This window comes from Schistocerca cancellata, chromosome 4 (genome assembly GCF_023864275.1).
Source record: "Schistocerca cancellata isolate TAMUIC-IGC-003103 chromosome 4, iqSchCanc2.1, whole genome shotgun sequence".
Classification (NCBI taxonomy): domain Eukaryota; kingdom Metazoa; phylum Arthropoda; class Insecta; order Orthoptera; family Acrididae; genus Schistocerca; species Schistocerca cancellata.
Genome location: NC_064629.1, coordinates 155,166,742 through 155,192,160, shown reverse-complemented (window position 1 = coordinate 155,192,160; position 25,419 = coordinate 155,166,742).

Genomic DNA, 25,419 nt, shown 5'->3' with positions numbered 1-25,419 from the left:
AATAGAAGCCTTTGTCAATGTGCTTCTTTTTTCTGGAAGTCGGTGGTTCAGTTTTTAAGACAACGAGATAGTTATGAGAATTATTCGCTATAAATTTATGCTCCTTACTGTTTATTCACGCCATCCCCCTCCCCCCCCCCCCCACCCTCCATGAACCATGGAGCTCGTCGTTGGTGGGGAGGCTTGCGTGCCGTAGGTGTAATCACAACTGAGGGATATCTGTTGAGAGGCCAGACAAACGTGTGGATTCTGAAGAGGTGCAACAGCCTTTTCAGTAGTTGCAGGGACAACAGTCTGGATGGATGACTGATCTGGTCTTGTAATATTACCAAAAACGGCCTTGCTGTGCTGGTAATGCGAACTGCTGAAAGCAAAGGGAAACTAAAGCCGTAATTTTTCCCGTGGGCATGCAGCTTTACTGTATGGTTAAATTATGATGACGTCCTCTTGGGTAAAATATTCCGGAGGTAAAATACTCCCCCATTCGGATCTCCGGGCGGGGACTGCTCAGAACGACGTCGTTGTCAGGAGAAACAAACCTGGTGGTCTGTGGATCGGAGCGTGGAATGTCAGATCCCTTAATCGGGTATGTAAGTTAGAAAATTTAAAAAGGGAAATGGATAGATTAAAGCTAGATGTAGTGGGAATTAGTGAAGTTCGGTGGCAGGGGACACAGAACCCCTGGTCAGGTGAATACAGGGCTATAAATACAAAATCAAGTAGGGGTAATGCAGGAGTAGGTTTAATAATGAATAAAAAATAGGAGCGCGGGTATGCTACTACGAACAGCATAGTGAACGCATTATTGTAGCCAAGATAGACAAGAAGCCCACGCCTACCACAGTAGTGCAAGTATATATGTCAACTAGGTCCGCAGATGACGAGGAGATTGAAGAATGTGTGATGAGATAAAGGAAATTATTCAGGTAGTTAAGGGAGACGAAAATCTGATTGTCGTGAGGGACTGGAATTCGATAGTATGAAAAGGAAGAGAAGGAAAAGTAATGGGTGAATATGGAATGGGGGTAAGGAATGAAAGAGGAAGCCGCCTGGTAGAATTTTGCACAGAGCATAACTTAATCATATCTAACACTTCGTTTACGAATCGTGAAAGAAGGTTGTATAAATGGAAGAGGCCTGGAGACACTGAAAGGTTTAAGACAGATTATATAATGGTAAGACAGAGATTTAGGAACCAGGTTTTAAATTGTAAGACATTTTCAGAGGCAGATGTGGGCTCTGACCTCAATCTATTGGCTATCATCTGTAGATTCAAACTGAAGAAACTGCATAAAGGCACAATTTAAGGAGATGGGACCTGGATAAAATGAATGAACCAGAGGTTGTAGAGCGTTTCAGAGAGAGCATTAGCGAACGATTGACCACTCGGGGGAATAAATACAGTAGAAGAATGGGTTTCTTTGAGAGCTGAAGTAGTGAAGGCAGCAGAGGATTAAGTAGGTAAAAAGACGAGAGCTAGTAGAAATCATCTACATCTATCTACATCTACATCTATCTACATCTACATCTACATACACACTCCGCACTCCACCATACGGTGTGTGGCGGAGGGTACATCGCTCCACAACTAGCATCTTCTCTCCCTGTTCGAGTTCCAAACAGAACGAGGGAAAAATGACTGCCTATATGCCTCTGTACGAGCCCTAATCTCTCTTATCTTCGTGGTCTTTCCGCGAAATATAAGTTGGCAGCAGCAAAACTGTACTGCAGTCAGCCTCAAATGCTGGTTCTCTAAATTTCCTCTGTAGCAATTCACGAAAAGAACGCCTCCTTTCCTTCAGAGACTCCCACCCGTGTTCCTGAAGCATTTCCGTAACACTCGCGTGATGATGAAACGTACCAGTAACAAATCTAGCAGCCCGCCTCTGAATTGCTTCTATTTCTTCCCTCAATTCGATCTGATAGGGATCCTAAACGCTCGATCAGTACCTTGGGTAACAGAAGAGATATTGAATTTAATTAATGAAAGGAGAAAATATAAAATTGCAGAAAATGAAGCAGCCAAAAAGGAATACAAACGTCTCAAAAATGAGGTCGAGAGGAAGTGCAAAATGTCTAAGCAGGGATGGATAGGGGATAAATGTAAGAATGTAGAGGCATATATCACTAGGGGGAAGATAGATATTGCCTGCAGGAAAATTAAAGAGAATTTTGGAGAAAAGAGAACCACTTATATGAATATCAAGAGCTCAGATGGAAAAACATTACAAAGCAAAGAAGGAAAAGCAGACAGGTGGAAGAAATATATAAAGTGTTTATATAATGGCGATGTACTTGAGGGCAATATTATCGAGACGGAAGAGGACGTAGACGAAGATGAAATGGGAGATATGATACTGTGTGAAGAGTTTGGCGGAGCACTGAAAGTCCGAAGTCGGAAAAAAGAGTAGACAATATTCCATTAGAACTAGTGATACCCTTGGGAGAGCCAGCCCTGACAAAACTCTACCATCTGATGAGCAAGATGTATCAGATATGCGAAATACCCTCAGACTTCAAGAAGAATATAATAATTTCAATCCCAGCGTGGAAATTACCGAACTATCAGTGTAATAAGTCACGGCTGCAAAATACTAACACGAATTCTTTGCAGACGAATGGAAAAACTGCTAGTAAGTCACGAGGTTTGCTATTTAGGGAGAAAAATAACCAATGATGGTCGACGTAGAGATGATATAAAACGTAGAACGACAATTTCAAGGAAAGCGTTGCTGAAGAAGAAAAAATTGTTAACATCGAGTAGAGATGTGTCAGGAAGTCTCTTCTGAAAGTGTTTGTATGGAAGTATGTAAGTGATATGTGGACAATAAATAGTTTGGACAAGAAGAGAATAGAAGCTTTCGAAATGTGGTGCTACAGAAGAATTCTGAAGATTAGATGGGTATATCACGTAGCTAATGAGGAGGTACTAAACAGAATTGGGGAGAAGAGGAATTTGTAGCACAACTTGACTAGAAGAAGGGATCGGTTGGTAGGACGTGTTCTAAGGCATCAAGGGATCACCAATTTAGTACTGGAGGGCAGTGTGGAGGGTAAAAATTGTAGAGGGAGACCAAAGGATGAATATACTAAGAAAATTCCGAAGGATGTACGTTTCAGTAGGTACTTCGAGATGAAGAGGCTTGCACAGGATAGAGTAGTATGGAGAGCTGCATCAAACCAGACTCTGGTCTGCATATCACAACAACAACTGGTTAATCTGAGTTGTTAGGCTGGGTTATACTTTAATAGATGAAATTTACACTGATGAACCAAAACTTTATGACTACCTGTTTAATAGCGTGTTGGTGCATTTTTCAAACACATACAAGAGTACAGCAGCGATCTATTCTACAAGTCCTTGCTAGGTTTCCAGAAGCATGTGGCAGCAGATGGCTACTCGCAGGTCTCTAAATTTTCGCACGTTACGGAACCACGGTTTGTGGGCACGCAGCTGGCGCCCGACGTGTGTTCCAACAGGTACAGGTGAGGGGAATTTGCTAGCTAAGACATCAATGTGAGTTCAGTATCATGCTCGTCAAACCACTGCAGCACGATTTAGACCTTGTATCAGGGAGAGTTAACCTGCTGGAATATGTCATGGGCGTAGGGGGAAACTTCAAGAATGAAGCGATGCTGGTGGTCCGCAGTAATGTTCAAGTAGTTCACTGCTGTCATAGTGTCTTCGAGTGCCCGCATCTCGTGGTCGTGCGGTAGCGTTCTCGCTTCCCACGCGCGGGTTCCTGGGTTCGATTCCCGGCGGGGTCAGGGATTTTCTCTGCCTCGTGATGGCTGGGTGTTGTGTGCTGTCCTTAGGTTAGTTAGGTTTAAGTAGTTCTGAGTTCTAGGGGACTTATGACCACAGCAGTTGAGTCCCATAGTGCTCAGAGCCATTTGAACCATTTTTGTCTTCGAGTACTACCATATGTCTTATAAAATCCCAGCTCAATGTACCCCATGGCATAATTCTGCTCTAACCAGCCTGCACCTGTGGTGCAATGCAAGTTTCAAGCAGCCATTCACCTTTTTGACGGCGTGCAAGAACCCAGCTATCGATATGGTGTAACAAGAAATGCAACTCATTCGACAGGCGAAACATATCTACTGATCCACTGTGAAAACCCAGTGATGCTGTGCCCACTGCAGTCGTAACTGACGTAGGAGATGTGTGATGTGGAGCTCTGTGTTCAACAATGGCCGTTGAACGGTGTGCTCCGAAACACTTGTGCCTGCACCAGCATTGTACTGTGACGTCATATCCGCCACAGATCGTGGATTGCACAGTGGGGGATCCTCCGACCTCTACGTTTTGTACTGAGACGTGGACGTCCAGTACCATACGGCCCACGCGCTGTTCCGCCATCCTTCAACTACTTTCCCAGGTGCTCACGACAGCAGTACGCAAACAGCCGACCAGCTTAGGCGTTTCAGAGGTTCTCGTTTCCACCCGCAGCGCCTCAACAATTTGCCCTTAGTCAAAACCGCTTATATCAGTTGATTTCCGCATTTGTGGCCCGCATCTTCTCTATAACGACTGCCCATTCGTCTCTTCCACTTACATTTTTTCCTTACTGCGTCACTTGACCACAACACCACCAAGATCCATTGAACCTCACAGTGGGCGGTAGTAATAATGTTTTGGCTCATAAATGTACATCCCGTACATATTTGCCATAGAATAACTTGCATTACGGCAACTACGGTGGATGATCTTCATCCTTGTGAGGCTATTGATTTACCAATGTGCTCCCAGTCTCAAATTTAGCTTCTTCCATATTGTCTTGCCGTTCTAAATAGGCTGAAATACATCACCAGTATCAGTTATGTGCATTTGCTGGCGGAAATTTTACCGTATTTCGTGTTCCGATATAATAAAGCGACACAAAACCTACTACACTTGCTACTTCTTTTTACATCGATGAAGTACGGAAACAGGATATTACTAGTAAACGGACTGTTCTGTTCTCCTTTAAGTGGTATGTACTCAACGGTGTCACGTTCTTTTCTCGAAAATTGTTTGGTGCTCTAATTTAGACTTTCTGTCACAATTTTGCAGTTAAAGTACTACGATCTTCCAAATGCATATGCCAGTTGTAACGCTTTTCTTATATTTCATTTCAGTTAATAATTTCAAAACATGTAGGGAGGCAGACTGGAAGATTATTACGTGGCCGCCTGTTTTCATTTCAAACACAGTCATGCTGCATGCTTTTTCCTAATCCCACTCGTCACTCACTTCCTGCAAGAGTTTTTTACTTTGATACTGGAGTGTTGTTATCTCATTTGGAATTAGAGCAACCCTCCTTCGTTGGAAAATGATTTTTATTAATTGTGGGTATAAGAAAAATGATACTCAGGAAACGGGTGAGGAATTACCGTATATCGCGTACCTGTAAGGAAGTAAGTGGTGAACCCCTTGTATTTTGGATAAGATGCGGGATTGTCATCAACACTATACGCGTTCCTTTTCCAGAGGACAACGCATTATCGTAGCACTGCCCTTGTGGGCAGAGAGGTTTGCGTGTTAATGTCAAGCTGAGGGCTATGCTGGCGGTAGCGTAGCTACTGGCCGGGTCTCCCAAGCTGGACAGGTCTCAGCGGATGAACCAGACAAAGTGTGTCCCACAACGCCCCATCCCTTTTCGCATCTCTTTCCATAGAGTTTCTCCCTAACATACTACGACCCAACAGCGAAGCGGATGAAAGAGGAACATCTCACAACCGAGTTTCCCAACGGTCGCGTAGGCGGAAGAGGTCATGCCACAAGAACTGGCTGTAAACGCGCTGCTTTACTGTCCTACAGCTCGCGCCACTTCGCTGAAGTTCTGGTGTCTGAAATCACATGTCTCACACCCAAGTGCCGCGATGAATTGTTCCAGAATCAAAGTGAGCGGGTTACTTCCTCGTAAGTTGAGATCTACCTTAAACAAAGACACGCGATTGGCAGTTTCTCCTCCCATCCTCCTTGAAGGCCAGTGGCGATGGAATAAAGGCGGTGGTAGCAGCCTCGAATAAGGCTGAAAGCTACTAGTCTGGACTTGCATACTAGCGGCAGGTCTGTGATGGTCGCCTTCCTGAGAACTCATGTGGCTACTCAGGGATCTGGTCATTCGTCTGCGACTGGACAGGCCTATTTAGGATAACCGCTGTCCGCCCTGAATGGGCAAGGCCCTAGAAAATGTAGATTAATCAACAGTAGTTTCACTTGTACCTTGCTGGGAATCCGCAAATTACTCCTAATTTGCAGACGAAAACCAAGAAAGAACAATATGATAGTGACTAATGGAACATGGAATGTCACGACTCTTCTGTATTTAAATGGTAACAGACCAGAAAGAAGCAGGCCGGGGTGGCCGTGCGGTTCTAGGCGCTACAGTCTGGGACTGAGTGACCGCTACGGTCGCAGGTTCGAATCCTGCATCGGGCATGGATGTGTGTGATGTCCTTAGGTTGGTTAGGTTTAAGTAGTTCTAAGTTCTAGTGGACTGATGACCGTAGAAGTTAAGTCCCACAGTGCTCAGAGCCATTTGAACTATTTTTGAACCAGAAAGAAGAACAGCTCTTATCATCCACGAGCTAGCTAGATTAGATGTAGATGCTGATGCCTCAAATGAAATCAAACTATCAGGCGAAGGACACCTTAGTGAGGCTAGCTCAGGGTACACCATATTTTGGAAAGGATAGGATGCAGGAGAACCACGTACCCGTGGTGTGGGATTTGCAGTAAAAACAAAATTAGTGAAACAACGTCGAATAACCGCTATTCGTATCAATGATAGCTGTCACTCTTCGAATTCCTATTTCTGGAGATAGCTTTGTCACCTTCGTCTCTGCCTACGCTCACACATTAGGCAGTGAGAAGGATACAAAGAATCAGTTCTCCCATCAGTTGAGTAATGTTCTCGTCAAGATACCAACCGCAAATAAAGTCTTGTTACTAGGCGACTTCAGTTCTAGAGTGGGAAGAGAAAATCGTTTTTGGGGTAACAATGGGTAACCAAGGTGTCGGAAACTGCACTGCAAATGGGCTGCTACTTCGAGGTCTCTGTGGTGAGCATGAGTTTTGTATCACCAATATACGTTTCCGCTTACCTAATTGTTACAAGGCAATATGGTTTCCCCCCGCTCCAAACACCGGCATCGAAGTGACTATGTCAACACTCGCCAGCATGACAAGAAAGTCGTCCTAATCACAAAAAACAACTCCAAACATCGATGATTGCTAAACCGATCACAAACTGCTGGTTAGCCATCTGAGGATTCTCGTCTATCGTAAACCACGAGCCTTCTTCTTAATTCCTGCAAGGAGAAAATTCAGCATCAAGTCCTCCAGAATGAAACGGTTCGTTTTCCCTTGCAAGACACACTTTTGGAACGATTTAGCAATACCCCTGTTAACACATCAGATGTTGAAAAGGAATGGTCCACTTAAAAAAAAAACATCAAGAAGGCTGCAGAGGTCATTGGTTTTGATGCAAAGTAGACATATGACTGATTTTATGACATCAATGAAGTGATTAGGAGCCTCATAAGTAAAGAGCGGGATGTACTCCTATGTATTGCTCAAGGTCCATCCTACCTGGAAAAGAAAACTCTCTTTCAAGAGATCAAGCAGAAATGTCAAAGTGAAAGAAGGACAATCAAGAACAACTGGTGACAAGAAAAAGCCAAAAACGTCAAAGTCTGTTAGATGCTAGGGACTTGCCGAGTTTTAATCATGGAATAAAAAAATATATATGGGCCTGCTCGTTCCTCATCAGGAATCCTGAAAGCCGCCGACAGCATGGCCATCATCACTTACAATCACAGACATCTTAAACGGCTAGAAAGAGCTTTACAACTAACTTTAAAACCATAGCTCTACTGCTGCTGCCGACTTTCTCGAACATGTCCCACAACATCCAATACAGCCTTGTATGGCAGTTCCACCGACATTTCATGAACTCAGCAAGGCTCTAGACCTGAGAAAGGCATCTAGACCTGACAGCATCCCCCTGGAAACCATTCAAAACATCTCCCTGTTTCTTCTAATGTTAGAAACCCGTAAGGTACTAGCTGACATGAAAAACTTCACAATTGCAATCATCTTTAAAAAAAAGTCGACGGGACCATATGTGACAATTGCCCTGACATATCCTTGCTCTCCGTGAGTGGTAAAATATTTGCTAGAATTTTTTGAATCGCCTCCATACTCTCTCCGAGACAGTACTTCCTGAATCTCAGTACGGATTTCGCCTCTTCACAGGAGCAACTGATATCATCTTCTGTCCACGACAGCTGCAGGAGAAGTGCAGGACACAACATAAGCCCTTACTACTTGTGTTCTATGACCTAGAGAAAGCCTTTGATACAATGAGCAGAGGAGCTTTGTGGAAGGTCTTAAAACGTTTTGTCTGGTTGGTTGGTTGGTTGGTTGGGGGAAGAGACCAAACAGCGAGGTCATCAGTCTCATCGGATTAGGGAAGGAAGTCGGCCGTGCCATTTCAGAGAAACCATCCCGGCATTTGCCTGGAGCGATTTAGGAAAATCACGGAAAACCTAAATCAGGATGGCCGGACGCGGGATTGAACCGTCGTCCTCCCGAATGCGAGTCCAGTGTGCTAACCACTGCGCCACCTCGCTCGGTGTTTTGTCTGCCCTGAACACTTTAGTCAAATGACTCAAGCTTTCCATGATGACATGTCTGAGCTATGCTTTACGAGACATTGCCTGTAAGCAACGTAGGAGAAGAACTTAAATACAGATTTGACCCAGGGCTATTTAATCAGTCCTGACTGCAAAAAAAGTTTTGCATCTCCCCAGTTCCCAGAACTCCTGAAGATAGACGTTGACAGACGCAGTCCCTTTGACCGTTCAGAGATGTCACTAAACCAGCCCAAAGATGTAAACAGTCATGCATGAGCAGCGCCTATTAGACGGAGGGGGTCAGACAGATGATCAATTCCAGTCATTCCACCAGGACACGCCTTGTGTTGTTTGTAGTTCAACCATGACAAGACGGTCAATACCGCGGTTCGGTCGCGTCCGCAGTGTTTCTTTGTGCCAGGAAGGGCTCTCAACAAGGGAAGTGCCCAGGCGTCTCGGAGTGAACCACGGCGATTTTGTTCGGACATGGAGGAGTGACGGAGAGACAGGAACTGCCGAAGACATGCCTCGCTCAGGCCGCCCAAGGGCTTCTACTGCAGTGGATGACCGCTGCCTACGCATTATGGCTCGGAGGAACCCTGACAGCAACGCCACAATGTTGAATAATGCTTTTCGTGCAGCCACAGGACGTCGTGTTACGATTCAAACTGTGCGCAGTAGGCTGCATGTCGCAAAACTTCACCCATGACGTCCATGGCGAAGTTCATCTTTGCAACGACGACATCATGCAATGCAGTACAGATGGGCCCAACAACATGCCGAATGGACCTCTAAGGACCGGTGGCATCACGTTCTCTTCACCGATGAATGTCGCATATGCCTTCAACCCAACAATCGTCGGAGACGTGTTTCGAGGCAACCCGGTCAGGCTGAACGCCTTATACACACTGCCCAGCGAGTGCAGCAAGGTGGAGGTTCCCTGCTCTTTTGGGGTGACATTATGTGGGGCCGACGTACGCCGCTGGTGGTCATGGAAGGCGCCGTTAACAGCTGTACGACACGTGAATGCCATCCTCCAACCGATAGCGCAACCATATCGGCAGTGTGTTGGCGAGGCATTCGTCTTCATGGACGACAATCCGCGCCCCCATTGTACACATATTGTGAATGACTTCCTTCAGGATAACGACATCGCTCGACTAGAGTGGCCAGCATGTTCTCTAGACATGAACCCTATCGAACATGCCTGTGATAGACTGAAAAGGGCTGTTTATGGACGACGTGAGCCACCAACCACTCTCGGGGATCTACGCCGAATCGCCATTGAGGAGTAGGACAATCTGGACCAACAGCGCCTTTATTAACTTGTGGATAGTACGCCACGACGAATACAGGCATGCATCAATGCAAGAGGACATGCTACTGCGTATTATATATACTCATGTGTACAGCAATCTGGACCACCACCGCTGAATGTCTCGCAGTATGGTGGTACAACATGCAGTGCGTGTTTTTCATGAGCAATAAAAGGGCGGAAATGTTGTTTATGTTGATCTCTGTTCCAGTACATTTTTCGGAACCCTCGGAACCGAGGTGAATCAAGACTTTTTTTTATGTGTATACATCCTAGCAACATTATTACACAATAAATTTTTAAAGGATTTTAGAGATGTTTGTTTTGAGGTGTCGAATACATGCTTTGGAATAAATATTTCTGGTGGCATATAAATCCTAATTTGACAAGTTAAACTTCATACTTGTTTATACAATCAGGTGGCATGTTACAAACTTTAATTACAATAATTATGTTAGCTACAGTCGTAAAATTGTACACAAATGACACTTTTGGTTGGGATTCGCAGTTAGGATGGAGGCAGAAGGAGAAGAAGAAAGAAAAAGTGAGGTGGAGGGAGAGGGTAAAAGGTGGGATTGTATTGAGAGCAAACTTTACAAAGCAGGGGGTCTTAAGATTATATGTGTACATGTAATAACTGCCTAAACGTTGGGGTAATACATTGATTAATGCTTTAAAATATGCGGATAGATGTACAATCTTTACCAGTGGTTGATGTACATATAGTTTCAAGCTGACAGGGGGTGCAAGAAACCTGGGATTACTAAAAAAATACTAGATTTATTATATTATAGAAATCATTATAGGAAGATAATACAAAGAAAGCCAAATGCAATACAGAAAAATACTGAATGTCATTGACAGTATTTAAAGGGGCCAAAGAAGAATGGATGAAGGAAGTTAGGCGAAGTACAGAGAATGATGTAGTGTAGGAAGAACAGATAAAGCATATAGCGAGATAAAGCCACTGCGGTACATTCTTAAACAAGAGGTACTACGATAAAAGATACGAATGGACATTTACTTATTGACAGAGAAGATATGACGTACCGCAGGAAGGTAGGTCTTGAAGACTTGTACTACGATGAAGAAGTGTTGGAAATTACAACCATCTCTAACCTGAACATACAGGGTGTTTCAAAAATGACCGGTATATTTGAAACGGCAATAAAAACTAAACGAGCAGCGATAGAAATACACCGTTTGTTGCAATATGCTTGGGACAACAGTACATTTTCAGGCAGACAAACTTTCGAAATTACAGTAGTTACAATTTTCAACAACAGATGGCTCTGCAGTCTGGGAAACTCTATAGTACGATATTTTCCACATATCCACCATGCGTAGCAATAATATGGCGTAGTCTCTGAATGAAATTACCCGAAACCTTTGACAACGTGTCTGGCGGAATGGCTTCACATGCAGATGAGATGTACTGCTTCAGCTGTTCAATTGTTTCTGGATTCTGGCGGTACACCTGGTCTTTCAAGTGTCCCCACAGAAAGAAGTCACAGGGGTTCATGTCTGGCGAATAGGGAGGCCAATCCACGGCGCCTCCTGTATGTTTCGGATAGCCCAAAGCAATCACACGATCATCGAAATATTCATTCAGGAAATTAAAGACGTCGGCCGTGCGATGTGGCCGGGCACCATCTTGCATAAACCACGAGGTGTTCGCAGTGTCGTCTAAGGCAGTTTGTACCGCCACAAATTCACGAAGAATGTCCAGATAGCGTGATGCAGTAATCGTTTCGGATCTGAAAAATGGGCCAATGATTCCTTTGGAAGAAATGGCGGCCCAGACCAGTACTTTTTGAGGATGCAGGGACGATGGGACTGCAACATGGGGCTTTTCGGTTCCCCATATGCGCCAGTTCTGTTTACTGACGAAGCCGTCCAGGTAAAAATAAGCTTCGTCAGTAAACCAAATGCTGCCCACATGCATATCGCCGTCATCAGTCCTGTGCACTATATCGTTAGCGAATGTCTCTCGTGCAGCAATGGTAGCGGCGCTGAGGGGTTGCCGCGTTTGAATTTTGTATGGATAGAGGTGTAAACTCTGGCGCATGAGACGATACGTGGACGTTGGCGTCATTTGGACCGCAGCTGCAACACGGCGAACGGAAACCCGAGGCCGCTGTTGGATCACCTGCGGCACTAGCTGCGCGTTGCCCTCTGTGGTTGCCTTACGTGGTCGCCCTACCTTTCCAGCACGTTCATCCGTCACGTTCCCAGTCCGTTGAAATTTTTCAAACAGATCCTTTATTGTATCGCTTTTCGGTCCTTTGGTTACATTAAACCTCCGTTGAAAACTTCGTCTTGTTGCAACAACACTGTGTTCTAGGTGGTGGAATTCCAACACCAGAAAAATCCTCTGTTCTAAGGAATAAACCATGTTGTCTACAGCACACTTGCACGTTGTGAATAGCACACGCTTACAGCAGAAAGACGACGTACAGAATGGCGCACCCACAGACTGCGTTGTCTTCTATATCTTTCACATCACTTGCAGCGCCATCTGTTGTTGAAAATTGTAACTACTGTAATTTCGAAAGTTTGTCTGCCTGAAAATGTACTGTTGTCCCAAGCATATTACAACAAACGGTGTATTTCTATCGCTGCTCGTTTAGTTTTTATTGCCGTTTCAAATATACCGGTCATTTTTGAAACACCCTGTATGATGTACGAAGATAATTAAATACCGATAATCATAGGGGAAGAATTTGATCCAGCACTTCAGCAGTTGAGGAACAAGAACGCAACAGGGACAGACGACACCCCAACAGCACTTCTGAAGAGAATAGGAGAAAAAGTGAATCAAAAACTGTACAACGTCATTGTAACAAGCCATTACAGTGGATAAATCCTGGAAGACTTTTGCTGAAAACAGGACAGTCACCTTACCGAAGGAAGGAAATGTCAGTGAGTGTTCTGACTATAGAAAACTATTACTGTTGTCGCATGCATCGAAAATATTGCTCAATGTAATTAAGAACTGGATTAAAAAGAAAACTGAATTAAAATTTCTCGTGTTTCCAGCCGCATCAAGTAATTAAAATGACACGGTCTTTCCCCCAAGCACTTCTTGGACATTGCCACGTGGTATGACTGCCAGTGGGATGCTGGTACGCCCTTATAGACAAGTGACGTCGTTGGTGTCCGCGGAATCGCCATATACGGGCATATGTTAACTCGGCGTCCGTCCGAAGGAATATTGCATCGTATTTCGCAATTGACATATCGTATCTATCCGCGGACATCGGGCAAGCGACTTTCAGGTAAACTGTCTCCCCTGTACAGGAACACACATAATAAATGTACGGGTACAGGTTGTAGACACATAGCTGACGAGATACGGAAATTTGGGTCTGGGTGTGAGTCATGCTCGTATAGCCTAATGGTAAGGCGACTGTTCGCGATAAGCGGGATATCCATATTCGAATCACGGTCCGGCACAAATTTTCATAGTCGTCATTCCATTATATAGCTGATGGTTATCCATACTCACATATGCGAATACATTTCATGTATGAAGTACAAGCTGGCGCAGTGCTTGGCCAAACTCCTCGCTACATATGTGGGGCACTCGAACATCATACTAAAGATTCAGCTGATTTTTGCAAACGAATTAACCGTCTTCGACTTAGTGAAGGTGACATTATGGTCAGTATTGATGAGGTGTCGCTGTTTACGAATGCCCCTGTTTTGACCTAATACCGAAGTTCGTTGTAAGTGAAGTGGTCGAGCTACAGGGTGGGGCAAATAAAAGTGGCCCGGAGAACAGAGTTCCTGGATACAAAGGAAAACGGCAGAGGAAAGGAAAGACAGTATTAACCTGACTGTAGCAGGATGCTGAAAGTGAAAATCATTCGTCTTTTGGCAGTTTTGACCCCTGGTCAGAAAGTTACTGAAGACAGATCGAAGCTGGAACCCTGATATTGCTGAAATCTCGTCCGAAAGATTCTGTTGCAGTTCTTGAAGGCCGCGAGGGTTGTCGCGATACGCTTTAGACTTGAGGGCTCCCAAAACAAAGTAATCGTACACTGATAAATCGGGTGACGTGGTTGACCAGCTAGGGCCACGACCAAACTGAAATCTGCCAACGACTCTTTCAAGAGAAGATTGTGTAAATGTGCTCCAAGGTTCGGTCGGCACTATGGACAGTTGCTCCATCGGTTTGAAAGTAACTGGAAGTATTTTCCCCCTCCGTTAATGCTGCCACAAGTGGTGTCCATACGTATTCACTTGTCCTGGCCAGTTTTATTTTCCCCACCTTGTATTAAGGCACACTCTTACGTGTTCTGATTTTCTGAACAACGGACAGTATTACGATCAGATGGACGGTGTTGCAATGGGTAGCCCGTTAGCTCCAGTTGATGTAAACCTCTTCATGGAGAATTTTGACGAGATTGCCTTAGACACGGCGTCATTAAAGCCTAGCTGTTTCTTTCGATACGTTGACGACAAGTTTGTCATTTGGCCCCACGGACGTGAGAAACTTGACGAGTTCTTGGAATACCTCAACGGCATTGACAGTAACATCCAGTTCGACATGGAGGTAGAAAAGAACGATGTATTGCCGTTCCTCAACTTTCTCTTCCGCCGTAAACTAATCTCGAAAGAAGACTGAGCGTTAACAGGAAGACATACACTGCATTCGTGGGTAATCCTCCTTCTTCCTCATAGGCTTCGTTTTACACTTGCAGCAGTGCTTTCCGAGCTTTCCGACCTTCCTTCGTTTCCAATGAACTAAGTCGATTCTGCCGCCTCACGCACTAGTTATCCATTTGTTCTGCATAATTGACGCTTTGCGTGCCTACAATTCCTGAATCGTTCGTGACCATGTCAAGGGATGAATTTCCTTCATTGAATAAGCCCTCTGCTAAATACGACGCCAATTCAACGACTCTTAGTCTGGAGTACAAGTGTTAAGGAGCTAATCGCCATATAGTGGAATTAAAACTTTCATTCGTATTTTGGGTGTAGCCACCGAAACATCTCTCCAGTAATTCATCCCTTGATAAATCTTCATATATTGGAAGAATTTCCTTCTATACGTCGGGATGCAATGGAGCAGGGTGCGGTTCATGTTCCGTTCCAAGGGCTGTTCGTTTCTGCCACTCATAACAGCTGTCTTCTCCCTCCGGGCACTACTCGTGTCGAGGATATTCATACGTGGAAATCATATGATAGTATGTCGCCATAATACCCGAAGTGCACTCGGTTCTATGCTCGTAAAAGCTATACTAATGCGAATTTCGCTTTGAAATTCTGACAGTGTATTGTTGGATAGTTAAGCTAACGATTTATGCAATAAAAAATCGGATTTTTTGAACCTCCTAATGTGATTTCCCCCCTTAAGGCCATGACAAACACAGGAGGGACAAAAGACTCATTCTACTGCTGTACAAAAACCAAAAAACCCATTTCCATTCACAAACGTGAATGGAAATGTAAAACAGGTTCCATTAAAAGGGGGTCAGACTAGGCTGCGCACTATTCCCGTACTGATTCAACATGTTCGTTGTGGAGGTCATAACCAAATTCAAGCAAAAGCCTAAAGGCAGCAAACTCAACGGACAGGAAATCCATTTTATAGGATTTGCAGATGACATTGCTGGGAGAAGGAACTAAGCAATACGATATATACGATATTGCAGTGATTGTATTATTCAGAATGATGATGCAAAGTTCCTTCATACAAGCATGCATGTCGGAAGGAACTTTGCATCGTAATTCGGAATAATACAGGCATTGCAGTATCCTGTCTATCCACCGACAACGGGCAAGTGACTTTAAGGTAAAATGTCTCCCCTGAACGGGAATATACATAATGGATGTACGAGTACAGGTTGAGGACGCATGGCTGACGACATACGGAAGATGGAGTCTGGCCGTGAGTTGTGCTGGTATAGCCTAATGTTTAGGCGACCGCTCGGGATAAGCGGGAAACCCGGGTTCGAGTGCCGGTCCGGCACAACTTTCATAGTCGTCGTTCCATTATTCAGCTGATGGTAGTCCGTATTCGCAACTGAGAATACATTTCATGTGGATCTAAGTAAAGTGCTGTGATGTATATCATTAGCACTAAAGGTACCAAAACAAAAAAGGAATACTTGAAAAACAAAAGTAATGACCGTTAGAAAATCCAATGAAGAGAAGTACAATATCAAAACAGGTCACGAAACGATACAACAATGGAGGCATTTATGCTAGATAGAATGTGTTGTCACTCAAGGCGATAGGTACACCACGGAAATCAGCAGGAGAACTGCCCTTGCTAAATCTGCCTTCAGTAACAAGAAACAGCTTCTGAATAGCAGGCACATAATATGTATTAAAATTAAGAAAGAATTCGTCAAGAAGGTTGTCTGGAGTGTTTTGTTATATGACTGGGAAAAATGGGTCTTAATGAAACTTAATATACAACACTTGGTCGGAATGGAAGTATTGATGTGCAGATGGAAGCTGAAAATAAACTGGAGAGAGAAAAAAATCGAACGAGTGGGCCCTCAAGGAAGTAAACTTGACAGGAGAATTGATTGCTACCATTGAAAAGAATTCTTGAGCAAAAGAAAGGTTTTAGGAAAGAAAGGAAGTGAAAGACCGCGGAAGCTTCATCTAAATTGTGTGATTCTCTCGTGATGGTGGTGATGATGATGCTGATGATGATGATGGTGGGGGTGACGATGATGTCCCCTCTCAGTGCCGTTAGACAAGAAACATCACAGAAAACATTGTTTAGTTAAAAACTATAATTGAGAAGGTTGCACCTGATTTAAGCTGGTATTAAGTTCCTAGGGAAAGAGTGGACAAATCGTGATGTGAAATATTGTCTGCATAATGTGGAGATCTGGGTCTGACTTCAGCCTCAGAGATCGGTTTAGTGGACATTGCGGTGCGAGGATAACGCTGCATTCAAGATGAGTCGACGCGCTTTGATATTGAGTTCCTTACACAGTTAATCTCTTTATACTCACAACGACCAACTGTTAATCTTATTTCGCGCAGATAAGCTACTACTTACTTCCACATGGTAATAAGAGTGTAAGTACACCAAACAATAATACCGATTCTGATTTCCAGACGACGATTTACCCCCGACTATTAGGGCCAACGCCACCACCGAGGTGGCGAGAATATCAGGCGTTGCAGATCTTTCGGTCGGCCAGTTCATCGGATATTCAAGTTTCTGTATCGTCGCTACAAAGCCCAAAGCTACTGCATCTCACCGTTAACACCACGTCCGTTTCCTTGTGCCACTATAGCGCCGTCATCCGTCGTCCGCTGCCCTCCCACACCACCCTGCACTTCGCTGGACTAAAATCGGAACCGCTGGGAGGTCGGGCGGTGTACTACCCGTTGTCGCCACACAATGCCTAAAGTGGCGTCAGAGTCCCGGACACTCGCACTGAGTGTTGACGCTCGGCCACTGGGTTCTTAGCCCACTTCACACAGCTAGCAGAAGCGGTCCTCCCTTGTTTCACCAGCGGTGCTGTCAGTCGACAAATAAAGGAGTGAAGTCAGTTCATGTTTCTTCACCATAACCGATAAAAAAGCGACTTTATGTCTGTATTTTTTTGTTAAATATACCCCATGCCGAAATTTGTTCCACTTTCTTTCCTCAGAGTTCTATGTATTTACACTGAGGAAAAGGGAAAATTGGAAGTATTACCATGAACATTTTGACCTAACGTTACCATACTGGTTTTCCAGTATTTACACATTTTTGGGACACAATGACTACAATTTCGTCGTCATGAGAGCATAATTTCATTAATTTCAGTGTAGAAAAAAAAGCTTTTTTACGGATGAAATATGTTATGAGTATAACAAGTCTATTTGGTGTGTCTAACGTTACTGAAACATTGCAGGTAGCGATGACAATACAGAATGCGTATAGGACGACACGCTCAGCTTACTTTCGGACTACATAACGAGAAGATCGTAGTGGTGTATAACCGGCTCTGATGAACAGACGGATGACAACAGTTGAAATCAGAGCATTAAATACAAGCAAAATATCATCACAAGCCGCCTGGAACAGATTACTAAAACCTGGGATGAGATCTCTAGTTCTTTTGTTTCTCTAACCCTCGACAACCAGATCAGAGACAATCGAGACTTATATAATTTAGAGCGAGAGTCAAATGAGACACAAAGTGACATTCTGTGGTGTTCAGCAATGCATCTTACTTCTGTGGGCTGTCAGTAAGACACCAGTGTGTCCTTAGACGATCTGGTGAGAGATCACAGGAGAAGGCGATTCTCGAAACCCATACTCCGCAGTCTCCGAAAATCAGGGTGTGGATATCTATTGGATGACAACACGACTGATTTTGTAATAATTGAAGGCAGGTTACATGTTGGCCAGCATGTGGCAAGAATGTATACTCAGTTGAAATACCTTTTATGACCAGGGTACCAAACTGCATATTCCAGCAGTATAATGCAATACCCCAACCTGCAGTTAGCTCGATAAATGTCTTGAAAAACGTATGGATCCCCAAATGGTCTGCGTGATCTTCTGATTAGTCGCTCTTGCAGAGTATCTGGGATGCAATGGGAAGAAATATACTCTCATACTAGCCCCTAGACAGAAACCTTCAGTTATCGACGCAGCATGTGTCTTGCATGGCAAGAAATTGCTCAACGATGACAATCGGAAGATGTTTGCTTCCATGACTTAAAGAATACGAGAGTGTATTCGTGTCCGTGGAGGTCACACCTCATACTGATGTTGATAAAATTACAGTCTCTTAAAGGAGGAAAAGAAAAGGAAAAGGAAAAGAAAACAGAAGATGTGTTAGATGACGAGCAGTTTGGCTTTAGGAAAGGTAAAGGCACCAGAGAGGCAATTCTGACGTTGCGGTTGATGATGGAAGCAAAACTAAAGAAAAATCAAGTAACGTTCAAAGGTTTTTGACCTGGAAACAGCGTTCGGCGTGTAAAATGGTGCAAGATGTTAGAAATTCTGAGAAAAATAGGGGTAGGCTACAGATAGAGACGGGTAATATAAAATATGTACAACAGCCAAGAGGACGAGACCAAGAACGAAGTGCTCGGATCAAGACAGGAACTAGTCTTTTGTCCCTACTGCTCAATCTGTACATCGAAGAAGCAATGATGGAAATAAAAAACAGGTTCAGGAGTGGGATTAAAATTAAATATGAAAGGATATCAATGATACGATTCGTTGATGATATTACTATACTGAGTGAAAGTGAAGAATTACATGATCTGCTGAAAGAATGAACAGTCTAATGAGTACAGAATATGGACTGAGAATAAACTGAAGAAAGACGAAAGTAATGAAAAGTAGTAGAAATGAGAACAGAGAGAAACTTATCAGGATTTATTGTCACCAAGTAGGTGAAATTAAGGTATTCTACAGCCTAGGCCGCAAAATAACCAATGACGAACGGAGCAAGGAGGACCTCAAAACACACTAGCAGTGGCAAAAAGGCATTTCTGGCCAATAGAATTCTACTAGCATCAAACTTAGGCCTTAATTTGAGGAAGCACAGCGTTGTATGGTAGTGATAACTGGACTGTGGGAAAGCTGGAGCAATAGGGGAATCGAAGCATTTGAGATGTGGTACTACAAACGAATGTTGAAAATTAGGTGGACTGATAAGGTAAGGAATGAGGTGGTTCTGCGCAGGAACAGAGCGGAAAGGAATATGTGGAAAACACTGACAGGGAGATGGGACAGAATAAAAGGAGATCTGTTAAGACATCAGGGAGTGACTTCCATGGTAGTAGAGGGAGCTGTAGAAGACAAGAACTGAAGAGGAAGACAGAGATTGGAATACATGCAGCAAATAACTGGAGATGTAGGTTGCAAGTGCTACTCTGAGAAATATCTGACTGATGCCTGAGGCTGTAACAGTTTCCATTTCTATCAGCATATGTCATGAGGATAACTGGTGAATGCTTGTACTGCTCATCTGAAAACTGTTTTCTACAGGCGGATATACTGCTCCAAGGGTGGTGTGCACTGGCTGCATATCTGAAACCGCCTGTGTGCTTAGATTCTAGGGAAACAGAGATTCAAAATGTAGTAAATGCAGGTATGGGTTGTCGGGGGTACATCATCTGTTATAAATGACATACAGATAAAAATGTTACAAGTCACCTAAAATTTGGTTTTATAACAGTTTCCGCCGCCAGACTGGTGCATCATCAGACAATCGTTTCCCACAGATGCTCGCATTTCACGGGCGAAACCAGACATAAAATATGGTTGTATTCGACCTGTAGCTGGTTTATTTGTATATTAGGGAATGAAAACACAATTATTTTGAAACTACGAAAAGTTCGTTCTAATGTGCGCTTCTGTGAAATCAGTCTGTTGCTGGATGAAACTTCAGTATCGTTTTGATCCGTCACAATCATTGCGACATGAGTATTTCGTACTTTAAATACTGTCCACAATGTGCACCACGTCCCATTCTTCGACACTCTTATGACGGTATTCAGTGTGAGAGGAGGCTTCTTGCGAAGACACGCTGCGAGTTTCAAATGGTGTCCTTCAAATTACCCTCGATAGCAATGAGCGGCTTCCGACATCCGTACATCTTACCGCCGAGAACACGAGTGAGCCACCTCCATGCTGAACCTAAGGGACAGGTATTGATACCTGTCCACCACCACAGTCTTCACTGACGGTCATCAGGTGCCAGACAAATACCGTACTCGTCAGTCAAGAGAACTCGACGAGACTATTCCAGTTTTCATTCGAGATGTTCTCTTGCCCAACTACTTCGCGTATCACGGTGTTGGGGTGATTGTACTACTTCTCGTTAAGCATGTTTCGGGTGAAACATATTTTGTGGAGACGATTTCATGTTGTTTGAATCGTAATTTGTATGTTGTGGTCGTCAATGATCACTAAGAGGCAGAATTTTAATATTTTGAGTCTCAGGACTGTGGCGTAACTATAGAGTGACATAGATGCGATGAACACCATTTTATGACCATCTACCTTCCGTGAAGTGGCAATGAATGCATAAACTTAAGCGTGGTGTAATCCTTCGAGGCACGTTGACAAACCGAACAGTTTTGACACGCCGCATTGTCCCACTCACCAGTGGAGGCCAGCTACTGAGAAAGCTACCTTACCTCTACCTCAGTAACACAGGTGGCTGTACATTGTGATTTCCTAGAGTTAAGACAGCATTGAGAAAGAGTTTCCTCTGTGAAAAAAATACAAACTATGAAAACTTATGTTGATGCACAACTGTCATTGTGTGGTTTATTGGAACTATCTTCTTGAGCTGCCAAGGGACAGGAAATGGTGAAGTGACATAATCTACCACGCGCGGCCTGTATAGTCTGTAGCGGCGCTGGTGTTCATGTGCATTGCTGATTCTTGTCCGTTTTTATCCTTAGACGTGTAGGAAGTAGATAACACCACAGAAATCATCACTAGTGACACGAACTCAAAGTAGAAAACTCATTCACAAAATAGAAGCAGAAAGGTCTTAATATATTTTTTCAACAGGCTTACGCTGGCCGTTGTAACCGAGCGGTTCTAGGCGCTTCAATTCGGAACCGCGGGACTGCTACGGTCGCAGGCAGGTTCGAATCCTGCCTCGGGCATGGATGTGTGTGATGTCCTTAGGTTAGTTAGGTTTAAGTAGTTCTAAGTTCGAGGGGACTAATGGCCTCAGATGTTAAATCTCGTAGTGCTCAGAGCCATTTGAACCAACAGGTTTACGTCTTGAACGTCAGTTCATCGTATTAATGGCATTCCTCTAACTGCCGGTATGGATGCATTGCTGAACACGACAGTACACCTTATTACACGTTTCACATCAAAAGTATCCGGAGGCGCCTATGTTATGTGGTACTGACCTCTAGATACCTCTAGAGGAGGACTAACTAACAAACTCTAAGAAAATGGAACGGAAATCGCTGGAAGTAAGATAGTTCATGTACTGAAAAACAAATGAGTACTATTTCAAAAAAGTTTGACGATTTATTCAGTAGAAAGATCTTCAGAAACAGAGCAAATCAGTAAAATGGTGGCCCAAATCTGGGGTTTATGCCAGCAGTTATTCGTCTTGACACTGAGTGATACAATTGTTGGATGTCCTGAAGGATATCGTCACATATTATATCCAATTGGTGCGTTAGAGCGCCAAAATCCCGAGCTCGTTTGAGGGTCTTGCCCTTAATGCTCCAAACTTCCTTTATTGTGGACATATCTGGCGACCTTGTTGACAAAGGTAAGGTTTGGCACCATGAAGACAGTCAATAAACCTCTTACCCTGTGTGTGCAGGCATTAGCTTGCTGAAACGTAAGCCCAGGATCGCTTGCCATGAAGATCAGCAAAATGGGGCATACTATATCGTCGACGGGCCGCTGTGTTGTAAGAGTGTCGCAACTAAGACCGAAGATGTCATGCTGTGAAATGAATGGCGCACCAGAGCGACAGTCATGGTTGTCGGACAGCATGGTGGGCGACACTCGGGTAATTCCTTCGGGGCTGTCGCTTTTTTTGGCTTAGAGTGTTAAAAGGGGCAGGGAGTATTGTATTGTCAGTAGGAAAGCACTGACAGCAGAATTGATTTGTCTGGAGAGCTCAGTGACTTCGAACATCGACTACTCATTGAATGCCACCTGAGTAACAAATCAGGGACATTTGATCCCTGTTGAAGCTGTCCAATTCGACTGACTGTGAAGTATAAACGTGAAGGAACAACCACAACTAAACCAATACCAGACAGACATAATGCACTGGTGAAAGTGATCGTTATGCATTATGGAAGGTAGTTGTAAAAAAACGCAGGCAGTCGGCGGGAGGAACCACTCGTCATTTGCCAAATGTTACCACCAGTCCAACTGGCTCAATGACTGCGTGTCGTAAGTTAAAAAGAATGGGGTACAATAGTCAGGCTGCTTCTCATGAACCTCTCATTCTTGCAGTCAATGCCAACGGGTGTTTGAGTGTTAAGAGTGCTGCCACTGGACAATGGATGGCGGGAAATCGGTAACTGATGTCATGAATCACGCTGCATGTGACAATCCGATGAAACGGTTTGAGGGTTTGGGTTCGCGAATGTCTAGAGAAAGTTACCTGCCAGCATGTGTAGTGCGAGCAGTGAAGTACGGAGGATGTGATGTTACGATGTGGGGCTATTTTTCCCGGTTGTGGGATTGGTCTCATTATTGGGGTTAAGAAAACAGTAAATGCGGAAGGATATGAACACATTTAACAGCATTGCGTACTGCGCATAGTATTGGAACCGTTCCGAGGCGATGATTATTGGTATCAGCATGACAATCCACCGTGTCATAAAGCAGCTTCTGTGAGGCAATGGTTTGTGGACAACAACCTTCCTGAAATAGACTGTGGTGCCCAGAGTTCCGACTTGAAGTCAATGGAACACCAATGGAATGAGTTAAAACGTTGACTTTGCTCCAGGCCCCAGTGCCCAGCATCACTACCTTCTCCAATTTTGGACTTCGCGGAATAAAAGGCTGCCATTCCCTACAGACGTTGAGTCACTTCACTGAAAAGTGTCCGCAGGAGAGTTGACGCTGTTACAAGGACGATGGGCAGACACATCCAATCATGTCCACTAATAATATTTGACATCAGATAGTTTATATCACCAATATTTATCTGCAAGTCTTTAGCTGAAAAACTTCGATAACCAGAAATTTGATAGAATAAAACCTAAGTAAACCTAAGTTCTTTGCTGATTCTACACAAGAAACTTCAGACTGTTGACTAGACGATAGCTTACAGCGTCTGGTATTTCACAAATTGTTCTCCCTAACTTCCGATCTATGTTGTATCCTGTTTCTTTATTTCGAAGTTCATTTTACACCATATCAACTGTAATCTGTTACGTGAATCAATATCTATATGTTATGCATTCTAAAATCCATTTTGTTTTTAGTGAGAATCTAATAGTAACTAGGAAAAATTTTAACGCATCATGTGCTGCACAGCCATGGAATATAAACTGAGCTAACAGCATGCGAACGAGTACGAACAACAATAATTGTTTCTTGTACTCAGTACTGACAATAATTAAAATTTGTAATTTATGAAATCGTTCTCACTATCGCCGGCTTCAGCAGTGACTCCCATAAGTAACAAATCATTTTTTTGTACTCAAATCAGTAATTGATGTTCAAATATGTGTGAATTCCTACGGGACGAAACTTCTGAGGCCATCGGCCCCTATACTTAGACATTACTTAAACTAAGTTATGCTAAGAAGAACATACACACCCATGCGCAAGGGAGGACTCGAACCTACGGCGGGAGGGGCCACGCAATCCCCGACATGCCGCCTCAAACCACGCGGCCAGTAATTAATATATGAAGAGTTAGCTGCTTGCATTTGTATGAAACAGAGTGATAACAGATATATTGTTTTATTTTTTTTCTTTAAACAAGGATTTACTATATGAAGTGTTTACTGTTTGCATTTCTTCGGGAAGAGAGTTACGTTTACAAGAAATGAAAAAATCTCTAACAGCGACCTTATTTTTCTATATATCATGCTAATCATTTTCCTATGCGACAAGAAAGCTCCTGACACTGTGTATCTGGTATGAAGTGCATTACATTACGAATGAAAATGCTTAATTTAGGAAATTTACAGCTCATTTTGCATGAATTACTTCACAGCACAAACAAGAGGAATGTTCAACATAATTATGATGTAAATGTTTTCAATTCATGAACTCAAAAATTTTTCTAAAATGACACGTTTTGAGACACGGCGAGTCAAATGCCCTTGGTTACTGTCTTTTTATTTGCACATAGTAGTTTCTAAACTTAAACAGACTTTTCGCAACTTGGTCATGCAGACAGCACACCTTCAGATACACTTATGATAAACCGTATTCATTACCTTATAATCTTGATTATTTACTTGCATACTCCCATATTCGTTATTTAAATGTACCTGAAATCATTTCCGTGATTACTTTCTGTCAGTCCGAATGACTCAAGCAGTAGTGGTAATTTTAAAACCCTCAAAACTCACACTTAGGTCAAGGAGAGTCTCCAACCTACGACATTCACGTCACAAGACAACGCAGTTTGTAAATACATGTTATTTATTATAAGGAAGACAGCATTTTCCTCAACTAGGAAACGGTCAGTCAAGCAAATAGCGAGTTATTTACAAAAATTCATATAGCTGTGTAGATAAATAGCTCTTCCGTGATATTAATAAGTCAACAAATTGGTCACTTTACCGCTGTGACGGTTCGATTAAGACTTCGAAGTGAAAAACAACGCAAAAATTATTTATGAGATACTTTTTGCATATCGAAAGTGAAGACATCATCCCTTCAATATGATCTCCTTGCTGACTATTTTCTTTTAGCTTTAAAGAGTTGCAATACATTTTTAAAGTGTCTGTCAAGTTCAGTCGAATTTGCTTGTAGCTTTTACGGTACACTAAGACCGTAAGAAGTCAGCCTAATTTTATCCACCAAATAGAAA